Consider the following 12,539-nt stretch of genomic DNA (forward strand, 5'->3'; position numbering starts at 1 on the left):
CCGATGGCATGAACTCTTATTTTGAAAGGAACTGTCAAAGTACAAGCAAACTAAACCCAGATGCCGACACATTACTTCAGAATAAAAAGGATGCAAAGGACAAAAAATAAATAAATTAAAAGTGTAAAATATATGGTACACACACACACACACACACATATATATATATATATATATATATATATAATTTTTTTTAAATAATAATTATGGGCGATTGTCTGCTCGAGATTCATTTTGCAGTGAGAATGATGTCACAGTTGATTTGTATGAGTCGGAAGTAGATTTCATAAAATATGTAAAATATTTTGATGAATAACTACAATTTTGTACATACTGCATAAAAAAATAATAAATACATACATAACATCGTATACTCAACTGTAAATATAAATATGTTTGGAGACAGTCTAAGATATTTGGTATATTCTGTAGTATACCACTTTTATTGTACACAAATACACCGACAGGATCACCACGAGTGTCATCTCTGCTCCAGTATTTGGTCCTCATAAGAGTGGCATCAGTAAAAGCATGTAGACACACACACACACACACACACACACACACATACACACACAGCTAGTGGCCTTGGGACTAATTGCTAGATTGAAGCAGATTTTCCTGTTCACTTCAGAGCTGTAATTGTGAAGAGAGCAGAGAGGAATGACAGGGCTTCAAGCTGAGAGGACAAATCACCAGGGGCCACCGATTATGATGTCGGTGTGTGTGTGTGTTTGGGTGTGTGTGTGCGTGTGTGCACAGAGGGTGAAGGGTTAAGCCTACCATCACTCAATTCCAGGTTTCCGTGGCACTGACCTCAAACCGCCACACATAAAACTCACACACACACATACTCACACATCACAAATGTTCTCATACGGTAGAACAACTTGAAAAAACACAAAGTGGAGGTAAGAAATCTGTGTGTAGTGCAGTTTCCTTTGATATTTACCAGAAATCATGTAAAATATGCAAATACTTAGCATATATGGGTCAAAGAGTAAGGGGCCCAAAAGTAGCCAATCGGAGTGCATTGCAAAGGCTTTCTTCTTCTTCTTTCATCATCATGGTTATCATAACCACATCGTGTCAGTGTGAAAATATGTAAATGAGACTGAAAGACCATACTGCGGGTACAGTAACTACACAAAAATATTTGTACTTGCTAATTGAACATGATGTCCCTGCACATTACTATGTTGAACGTCGAGTATAAACACAAAGACAGATGAACAGCAACCCCATTGCCTCTTTAGCACACTTCCTCCTCCTGCAGGAGCCTCGTCAGACTCTGCAGGACAAAATGGACTGAAAATGACAAAATGGAAAATACACATCATGGGCATGCAGCACAGCATGCTTTTTGCTTCACACCCGGGAAGGCCTGTATAGAAACAAGCACACAACAACACAACTGACTACACATGGAGCGTATCTTTTCCATACTGTAATTTGTTGAAATACCAAAAAGGCAGAATTAAACCTGTTCGAGCCAGTTAGTCAAACATTAGTGGAGTCAGTTCAGTCTTCTTACCTTGGAGTGATGTCATCAAGGTTCTTATGACAAGGCCTCTCGTCTTGTTCTCTGATTGGCTGCTGCCACATCAGGGTTACATCCATTGCAGGAAAACTAAATCAGAATCCGCTGCTGGGAGGCTGGAATATGGAGCTTCGCTCTATTGGTCCTTTTGGACAAATTATGTAAACACTAATACAGGACTTCTTCTAAGGAAAAGATTTAATACTCCTGTCTACCTGCCAGCCTGAACTTAGCGACTCACAATAATTATTCATGCATATTTCCCCGTCTATCCACTCACACAATTTGGCCTAGCCACCCTCATTCTCACTTCTCAACCTTTGCCTCCATCTGTATTTACCTGAGGTCCAGCCCACCCTCTCATCCCCATCCCAGTCTTGGAGCACCTACAGCGGGCCCAGCTCTGCGTTCCCTGCGTCTCCTCTAGCCTGCCTTCCCTGCCTCCCTCAGCTCAGGCTTTCTGCTCAGTGTTCAAGGGGAGAGCCAGCTAGGAATGCTGTGGCTCTAGACGTTTTGCCCAAGCCCTACGTCTCTTTCACTGAGGCAAGATTAGTTCATACAAAAACTCAACAATACACCACTGAAAGCCATTGTTGATATTCAACATTTTTCACATAGCGGAGCAGAATAGACAATGTGGCAGCCGGGAAAGCACGAAGTGGACTAGGAGGGCCGATGGCTGATGCTATCTCAGCCCAGTGAGGGCCTTAATCCTTTTTTTGTACATACACAAACACACTTTCAACATCTTGAAGACGGTAAAATCAATAATGCCCGCCTTTTTGTGTCTGCATTGGGATCAGTTGGTGGGTGAATGTGATAGGAGGAAATAAAAAGAATGCGTATTGTGTGCCTCTGTGCGCGTGTGTGTGTGCGTGTGTGTGTGCATGTGTGTGTGAGTATGGTATTGTGCTGACATATAAGAGCGTTCTATCAAAAGACTTCATGGTTCTGCAACAACCTCATGATCGCAAACAGATTTTTTTTAGTTTTTTTCAGTTGGTCAAATCCAAAACAATGGACTTTAATAATATTAATAATGATAAAAAATGGATTTAAAATTTCACAACTGAAAAAATGTGATATGGAAATACCACCAGTACTATGTCAGCTGTCATATCAGAATTTAGCTATTAACCACAAGGCAATAGCTGACTTAATTCTTCATCATTTTGTTTAATAATTAGAAAATGTCAAATTAGTATTTAGTATTTTAATTAATTATTATTTATTTTATATTTTGTCTATTTAAAAAAAATCAGACAATCAACCTATACAGTTTTAAAACATCCTACAGCCTTCCCTGACATCTCCTAACATGGTTACTATCTCGGCACATAGACAAGGGAGAAAAGAAAAATACATATGAATATTTATTTGAATGTAAATGACACTGTAGGTGCATTAATGGGAAGCTGAGCAATAAAACCTGATTGCAAACCTAAAATAAGCCACTCCTGTTGCAAGGATGCGGTGCACCATGGAATTCAGCAGTCTGAGTACGGCTGGGTAATGCGATGTCATGCACAACTCATAAATCACGCTCTGCTGACAGAAGCACTTCATGAAACGCGACTTAAAATGTTGTGTAACATTAGGAGCCACGGTGTCAAAGTGAAACGTCTTAATTGTGTGCTAATGATATGTAATGAATGTCATCAGCCAGGAGGCTTCTGCTAACGAGCTAAATGAACTGGCACTAATAGGCCTGTTTGCTTATCTAAGCATATACATTAGCTTCTATCATAAAATGGCTTCTGCTCTGATAAAAGGAGCGGACTGCTTCAGTCATATTAGTTCCAAACCATGCATTATTCCTTAAGGTTCTCAATTCTATTTTGCTCTGTTTTCCTCCTTCATGCTCTATCGCTATTCTACGCTCCAGATCCGGAACGATCCACTTGCCAGGCTTTCCATTATTCCCTCAAGTTCGGGAGGTGGCATAGAAGAGGAAGAAGAGGAGAACCAAGGGAGGGGACAGCTCCTCTCTCATTCACATTCTTTTTTTTCCCTTCCAATAGACCAATTGACAACTGATTGATGGCTTATCTCTGCAGCCTGACAACAAGCATTATTAGCATATCTAAAGCGGCGTACAGTAAAATGGGAGAAAACACTGAATTACATGTTGCCTCTGCTTCTCTCTCCACTCCGCACCACTCTCTATCTGTCTTTCTCTGCCTCACCACACAATCCCTCATTCAGACTGTGCAGACAGGAAAACAAAACAAAACAAGTATGAATCTTGTCTCTCGTGTAAGCCTTTAAACAGTGTAGCTTGACAGTTTCTTTAGAAGGCTCAGAAAAGGCCTGAATGGTGACACACATGTGCAACAAGTACACACATACACACAGAACATTCATCATAGATAATGGTGTGATTCCCGCTTTTGATATGCCCTTGACACATGACACAAAAGAAACATTTATATATAATATTTTCCCTTAGTACATGCATGCGTTCATGTTATGCATGTGATTTAATGTTCATAATATGGATTTAAACCAAGATTGCAGGTAGCAACTCCCATAAATTCATTAACACAAGACGTACAGCGGAAGAATGCAGTAAGTACGTCTCACATCTTTCTATACTGGACTGTCACAACCATCATTAAGGATAAATATCAGATCATCTACCCCACATGTGTCAAACTCAGGAACGGTGATGCAATTTTATCCGGCCCGTGGAACTGCAACACTTTATATATTACACTCTATCTGTACAAAAATGCATAACACAATCAAAGTTGATCATTTTAACTACAGCAAAGCATGCTGGGAAATCTGCAAACTCTTCCAGGTTATACAAATCACGGATTGTGATGCTTTTGTGTTGATATCTCGACATTGAGAGAGTGATGAGGAGGTGGTCGATCAACAATCACTTTATTAAAACTAGGCCAAAACCATAGTCGTATATTCATGGACTATCGGAAATTCAACATTTCAAGCAGGCATTAATAGACTCAATCATTCTGATATCACATTTTCCCCCAAAAATGGCCAGGTGGGTAGGGGGGTACTGTCCAGTTCGGATTGAGTTTGACACCCCTGGTCTACCTGGACATTGTACGGATGTCATCAAGTCTCTTTATTACAAAAACTGCCTACTGTCGACCGAACTATGCCAAAAATAACATTTCCAAGCTCAAATGTCCTCCCTGCCTGGAGCCATTTTCTATTCACTTCTGTCCTGACCTGCTTCAAGAAGTGAGACAATTGTGGCAACAAACCTACTTGCTGATCTCACTGGCTCATGATGGAGGTGACAAGATATTTGTTCATCTTTTGGCCTTTTTCAAAACAGGCTCTATTCGCTCTATTTTGATCTGAATTCAATAATCAAGCATCAAGGGCATTCAGGTCTGAGGTTGTTTATTCTCACAACAAATGCTAAAATGTTATGCCAGTTTAAGGGTTTGGGTTTATTAATTAACTGAAAATGTTACTTATCTGTTTCAGCATCACTGTGGGGAATTTATTTCAGTTAAAAATACTTTTTTGGATATCATCACAAATAAAGCCATAACAAATATCCAGTTTGAATCCACATCTTGTATTCTCTCACTCTTAGTCTTTCCTGCCTCCACACCCACTTAGGCCGGCAATCTGTAATTGTTCATTCATCGTGTGAATCTTTAAATTGGAGCCCGAGCTAGGCTAAGATAATGACTCACTCTCTGACATTAGCTATCTTAGCAAAATTACTGCTTGGCGCAGATCTATGATGGAACAAGGCTACAATGAGAGTGATTAGTCTTGTGTCTTCTATAGATGCGCTGCAGTTCAGCGGCAAACGGAGAGACACTGCTTTTCTCCCCCTCACGTCTCTTTAGCTATAAAAAGAGGTAATATAGTATAATAAGAGTTAGGTTGCCTGTTAGAAGCCTGCGCCTAGATATTCTGTGCATAAAAGTAATGAACAGAATGGGTGACAAAGAGCCGACCCTCACTGGAAATGGGTCCGACTTATTGCGGGCAATGCGAACCAAACTCTGACACCGGTCATACAGGGAATGAACAGCCCATACTCCCGGAGTACTCCCACAGAATTCCCAGAGGAACACGGTCAAATGCCTTCTCCAAGTCTACAAAACATATGTAGACTGGTTGAACAAACTCCCATGCACCCTCAAGGATCCTGATGGACGACCAGGACGAAAACCACACTGCTCCACCTGAATCTGATATTCAACCATCCGATGGATGCTCCTTTCCAGAACCCATGAATAGACCTTACCAGGGAGGCTGAGGAGTGTGATTCCACGATAGTTGGAACACACCCTACCACCCGGGTCTCTGATGCCCATGCGACGCTTCAGAGCCGTGTCATCCAGTCAATATCGATATGACCCATATGCTTGTTTTTTTATATGGTGCTTAAAAGAAATTTTGCATTCATTTTGAATGCTTCTTTTTGTGACACATTGCTATAAAAATGCCTTTGTGATTAGCAGTATAGTACACATATATTATTATTATTATTATTATATATATATATATATTGTATTCCTATTATTATAAATGCTAAAACGAGGTCAGGGGATGCACACAAAAAATGATGCAAAACCGAGTTTGCAGGATTTTAAGGGGAGAAGTAAACAACAGACGAGAAAAGCGTAGTGTGTCGGTCTCACAGTGTGAGGCTGCCAGTCAATGTGAACATCCCAAGGAGAGGCGCTTGAAATAGCCATCATTACCTGGCACCCACTGTGCACGACACGCACGCATGAATCTGCTAGTCCAAGCGGTGATATCCAGAAGACAAGTGATCATAATATTTCCCACAAGAGGAGAAATAATCAAAAATGGAGATGGCCTAATACATACGTACATGTGGTGTTGACTTGAATGTCTTAAAATAATAGTTCAGTGACTCATGGTTTATCTTGATTAAACTTGATGCCATACATACATGAATTCAGCACCCTGAAATTACAGAAAATCAAGAGTTTATCAAACCAGCAGAGAAAATTGGGGAAAAAGGAAAACTGAAAATGCAAAGCAGTAATAAGTAAGCAAGTAAGTAAGCAATGTACTATACTCCTTTGTCAGCAATATGAGTGCATTTTTAGTATTTTTCATGCTTCTTTTTTTCCTCAAGGTCCAATCTAATATGGCAGAGCTACAGAAAGCATTTGCGATATTTTATCCATGTATTGAACATACAAATTGTGTACAAAAAAATGCATTCGATGATTTGGAAAAAAAAAGAGTTAAGTTTCCTCACTGCACGTCACTGAGTACGATATACATTCAAACCCAGAAAGATAAGGCTCATCAAAATCTGAAGTGATTCGTACTAATCCTGTTTCTGGATTTTGGATAAGCTAGGAGGTCCGATTTCCTCTCTTCCCTTTCACTGGCCAGTATGGTATCGTTTATAACAAAGCATGATGCAAACTTATTGGAATAATCTACCTAATCACTTCTGAAAACCTATTTTGGAATATGAATCAACTACCGCTCCTGATGTTGTCTACTACTTTCTACAATCAATTACATGACAAGGTCCGTGATAATGCTCTTAACACACATTACTTGTAGTAATCCTCATCTCCAAGCCAAAGCTGTTGTATGTGGGCTGTAGTGCTGACAACAGGTGTTAAAGCCTCAGCTAACCCTGCTAACACCGCCTAAGACAGGAAATGCCGGAAGTAATGCTTAAGCGTGCCTACTTAATGAATTATGTACTTATACCTATGCAACTACATGCACCCATCACTGACTCTCATACCCAACGGGCGTGGATGTAAGACAAAAGCAGCATGTTAAATGCAGGAGATGATCGTTGGCAAGCATTTACATGATAGTTCAGCACCGCAGGAAATCGTTGGGCCTTTCTAAATCCTCCGGAAGAACAACTGTCAGCCCTCAGGCCAGTATATGCACAGTGTGTGTTAACCAAAGAATAGCGCATTTAAAATTGTAACTACATTTACCATTAAGCTTAACGCAGCATAAATCACTGACATTAGCACATGGCAAATCATTCCAAACAAAGGAGATATTAGCTTATGCAGCCAGGCGCTCCTGACAGGCCACTGGCATCCACATTCAAAACATTTAAAGTATTTTATGTTAAATTGTTCATGCAATTTCAATCTTGCATGGAGACACTGTAGAAGCAATTCAGAATGTATTTGAACACAACCTGAACAGTCCAGTTGCTATGGAAAATAAATGATCTGGATGAATGGCAATATTCACATTACTGTTAATGACGGTCACTCACAACTGTGTGGTGTTCACGGACACGTCGTAGTGCCTACACACGCACAGGAGTAGTCTCAGAGAGGTGAAAAACAGATATAATTCCATATTTAGAAATAAAAGTAGGCGTCTACTGCTTGTCCAAAGCTAAGCCAATTGATGCCAACATGTCGATCGCTCATCTATCAAACTTATTGCCGTTTTCAGGCATCTTTGTTTACACACTTTGACTGGCTGTCACTCTGCCTCACATAGGCGGCGAGTTATCCCCAAAGCTTCTGGCCTTCAAGTTCCAGATGTGGGTACATGTTCATAGCCGCAGAGTTCAATCAGAGCATTTGCACACGGACCTGGATGAGAAGTGAAACAAAAAGCTGAAAATGAAACCAGTCCAGTTGTTGCTGATTCAACACTCACAGGTAAGTTTAATAATAGGAGGACCATTTATTATATCAATCACCCCTGTGTCTGAGCCAATAGCATGAAGGGCCTTCCAGTCCTCTCATACTGTACCGAGTAGTCTTCATTGTGGGCAAAATTCCCCCACACAACACAATGTGTGTTCCAGCAGTGTGCTATTTTCCAGCAGTACATCAGACAGATGGGCACGCTAAGTCCACATTCAATGTCATTCCCATCTCGCCATAAACATGGCACACACCTCGCTGTGGCATAGCAAGCACATAGCACAAATGCCGGCAATGTTGGCACCTCTACATTCAATAATAGCTAACGTGAGTAGCTAAACTTTGCCAAATTGCTATCAATTGTTGACAACAAACATAACTAACATGCGTGTTACAGAGTGTGTACTTTACTTACACAAAGTAGGAATAAGGTGTGACATTATGCTTGCAGTACATTCGAATCTCACCAACCTATTTGTTGTTACTTGCCAAAGGCAGTCAAATTTTAGAGTTGTGTGCAGGAGAGGACAATCTGACCTATCTTTGTTGGAGGTCGGATTTTTTTTCTTCACGGTGAAACTATTAATCAACATATTGATTAGCGGTAATTATCATTCCACTGTGTTTAACTCAGCAGGTGAAGTCTGCTGTGTGTGTTTGGGTATTCATGCATGTATGTGTGCCTCCATACATGCGTGTGTATGTGTGCGTCTTTGTCTCGGCTGTCACCCTGAAGGTTATCTCTGTGGTGGCAGCATTGTCAGGTGACAGCCATATCCCATGATGCCAAGCGAGACGTCAAAAAGTCCTTCCAAACGGGGGATCCCTTGATGACTTGTAACACACACTCACACAAAACACACAAGGTATGTGTGTGTGTGTTGCAGACGAGGGGCTGCTCAGACTTTGATAAGCTATCACATGTCCCGGGCTATGGTCTCTAACGGCACATGAGTCCAAAAGCAGTGCTTGACAACCAAATCAAGCGCACCCAGCCTAAACACCATGGCAACCAAAACCAAACAAATACAAACCAGCAATATATAGAATAGATACATTTCAATTATTTACGACTGGTTTCCCAAAAAACAAACATTCCTGATAAGAGCGGGTAATTAAGAGAGACATGGAGGCGGTCCACTTTACCAATGTTCACAGCGCAAAGGTCATGAGGGTCTGCTATCATTCAAGCAAACAACTTCAACACAACTTATGAAAAATATATACAGGTAAACAATAAAATATTTTTGAAATTGAAGGATCACTCACCTAAAGAGCCATAGTCAATTTGCGTTAAATATGTACATAGATATTTTGCATTTGCATTTTTGGGGGAATACAGTCGTCCCCACTACATCGTGGTCCGAACATTGTGCTCCCTCACTCTCTTGGGATTTAAAAAATGTAATAATTACTAAATGGCCACTGTTTTGAGGTTGACTGTGGACTATTATTAGTCAAAAAATATTGCAAGACTAGTTATATGTAATAGTCTGGCCACTAGGTGTCAGTAAGGTTGCACTGATGAAACATGACATTAGATGAGATTACTTTCACTCTGCATCGAGTCGGCCATGACATGACATAGTGGAAAAATGTCCTCCTCCCATTCCGTGTGGAAATGGTAAATTTTCGTGTTTTTACTTTCCCTTCTTCCACACTCCATTTGAAACACTTTCTCCATTTTGAAATGGTGGCCGACTCTTGTGTGTGGATTACAGTTGAGCAATGTGTTGGAAATAAAGAATAATTGATGTGTAAAGGTGGATTTAGGGATGTTATTTCAAGTCTACGGGGCTCTAATAATGGTAAAAATTGCATGAAGAGAGTTTGAAAAAAGGTTTTCTGTGCTCGTAAGTATGAAAATATTCTATTTATTAATATTAAATTAAATGCACATATCACTGCCGGGTCTGCAACCAAAACAAGGGACGATTGCATCACGTTCACGATGTAACAGCTGCTCATAGTTGTATATTTATGTGTATGTTGATTATAGATAAAGACATAAAACCAGCATAATGACTGTATTTTTCCACATATGTATTAAAAGTTACTTACTTCAATACTTCAAAAAAAGTACAGGAGTAATAGGAATGTTAACACCTTTCATGTTAACACCTAGCATAATAGTGCTGAGTGTTTATATAAGTTCACACATCTAAAAAAGGTTAAAATGTTAGTATAACTATGCTAGTATAATGATAATAGCATGCTCGCGCCTGGCAAGATAGCATGAAATGTCTACTTAAGTTTATATTCAGAAAAATCGCAAAAAATGCTAGTATGTTCATGTTAGCATGCTAGCAATGCTAACACTACCATGCTAACACCTAGCGTAATAGTAAGTTGTGGATTAAAAAAATGCTGCTATGCTAATGTTAGCAGTAGCTTAGTTTGTCTTTATATATTTTTATTGTTTTTTGTGTAACTTGTTTTTGTTGTCAGGTATTCTTATATAGATGTCAGATTTGGATGGGAACCAAACTATCGGGGGGGGGGGGGGATAGCAAACAACAACAAAAAATCAGTCAATTCAAACTTACTGCGTGTCCAGTCCAGTATGTAACCATGTTTTGGCCTACGTCCGTGGATGTTGGCTCATGCTTCCCTCTGATCATGCAAAAGAAAAACAGTAAATTAATAATTTGTTCGACTGTATTTGCGGTGATCATATGTAATATTGAAGCAGCCTGGAAAAAGTCAAACAGGAATGTAAATCTCAATCTTTCAGTGCAGAATGACTGATGCTAAAAAGTTTTCCTCAGAAATTATAATACAGCAATTGTGCAAAACAAAAATCTAAAATAACATTACTTCATTTTGAAATTACTTATATAATATTGAGTAATGTCTACATTAAAATAAGAGGTCCACTTCTTTTACTAGGATATTTTCTGCTAACTCCAGTATATAATGTTTTGAGATGTAACATTTTTTTCTAGGGCGCATACAGTATTAGAAAGTCAGTCAGTATAGTCAAACGGTTGCAATCATTTGGAATAGGAAAGGCAGAACCAGTGAAAAAAGTACCTTTAAAGAAGAATGCATTGAATAAAACAGCATCATCAAATTAACAAACCCTCTCAGTTACCTCCTTTGTGTTCGAGATTTTGCTTGAATTATCAGGACAGAAAACAATTCATGGCCGGCAGTTCGCTCTCACACGTACATCATCAACATGCCATGTACAATTACAGAGTTACAGCGTCTTGGAAATGAGACATGACAGAGAAAACATGCCCGTACTCCAAGAACTGTGTTTTCCTTCACTTACTCGTATATGCTCTCTTTCTCTCCCTCTCTCTATCACGCACACACTGGCACACACAAACACACACACAGCATGAAGACACTGAGAGTTGTAATGTCACTGCTTCCATTACCCGTCCTGTCAGAACGTCACCCTGGTGATGGCATGTCGATTTTGTGTTGTCGCTATTTTGAGGGACACTGAAATCCACATGGTTCCTTGCTTGCAAGGTCTGATTGGTGTAGCTGTTTAAACCTTGACATGTTGTGGGCTATTATTTCTTCAAAACACTTTGAATTTAGGACCGAAATTACACCAAGAGAGAGCTTTTCACAGACAGACTGAAAGATATCACATACATTTCAAACACAAATTAGGTTAGTATAAAATTAAATGTGATGGGAAAACAATTTGGAAGCAGATATTTGGGGGACATTTGAGGGCCAAAGGTTACAACAAAAGTCTTGTAACCTTAGTCATCATCGGTCATAATGACTTTTCTTTACAGTCTGGCCCAGATACTGCATTGTAAATTAAAAATGAAATGATGTGAAAGTCGGGCTGCACAGCGGTCGAGTGGTTAGTGCGCAGACCTCACAGCTAGGAGACCTGAGTTCAATCCCACTCTCAGCCATCTCTGTGTGGAGTTTGCATGTTTTCCCCCCGTGCATGCGTGGGTTTTCTCCGGGTACTCTGGTTTCCTCCCACATTCCAAAAACATGCTAGGTTAATTGGCGACTCCAAATTGTCCATAGGTATGAATGTGAGTGTGAATGGTTGTTTGTCTATATGTGCCCTGTGATTGGCTGGCGACCAAAAAGGGCAGCTATTGCAAAAAAAAAAGGTTGGAGAGTTGAGTTGAGTGTTTTTGGTTGTATCTGATCATCTAAATGACAAATGTTCAACATATTTTCCCCATCTAGAGTCAAATCTCTTCCATCCAATCTCCAACCGTCACCATCCTTCTCTTTCTCCGTTCCTCTCGCTTCTCATTTCATCTGCTAATTAACTTTATTACGCTGATAGCTCCCCACTGCCTCTGACAAAAAACAATTACTATTTCTTTCCCCTAACCTGGCATCCTTTGCTCCTTTTTGGCAAAGAGCAGCAATTAGTCTTGTGG

The 12,539-nt window shown here is 39.9% G+C and overlaps 1 long non-coding RNA gene across 2 annotated transcripts in view; it reads right to left on the reverse strand.

Moving 5' to 3' along the window:
- The window catches only part of LOC131129406 (uncharacterized), a 146,238-nt gene that overhangs the window by 68,825 nt on the left and 64,874 nt on the right, over positions 1-12,539 (reverse strand). The window contains exon 2 of one of the 2 annotated variants that reach the window (XR_009129837.1): positions 10,710-10,776. This is a non-coding gene — a long non-coding RNA (uncharacterized LOC131129406). Of the gene's footprint in view, positions 1-1,534; positions 2,035-10,709; positions 10,777-12,539 lie in introns of those variants that run through there. The other variant, XR_009129836.1, reaches the window with a different exon arrangement.

The sequence above is a fragment of the Doryrhamphus excisus genome, chromosome 5 (genome assembly GCF_030265055.1).
Source record: "Doryrhamphus excisus isolate RoL2022-K1 chromosome 5, RoL_Dexc_1.0, whole genome shotgun sequence".
In the NCBI taxonomy this organism is placed as follows: domain Eukaryota; kingdom Metazoa; phylum Chordata; class Actinopteri; order Syngnathiformes; family Syngnathidae; genus Doryrhamphus; species Doryrhamphus excisus.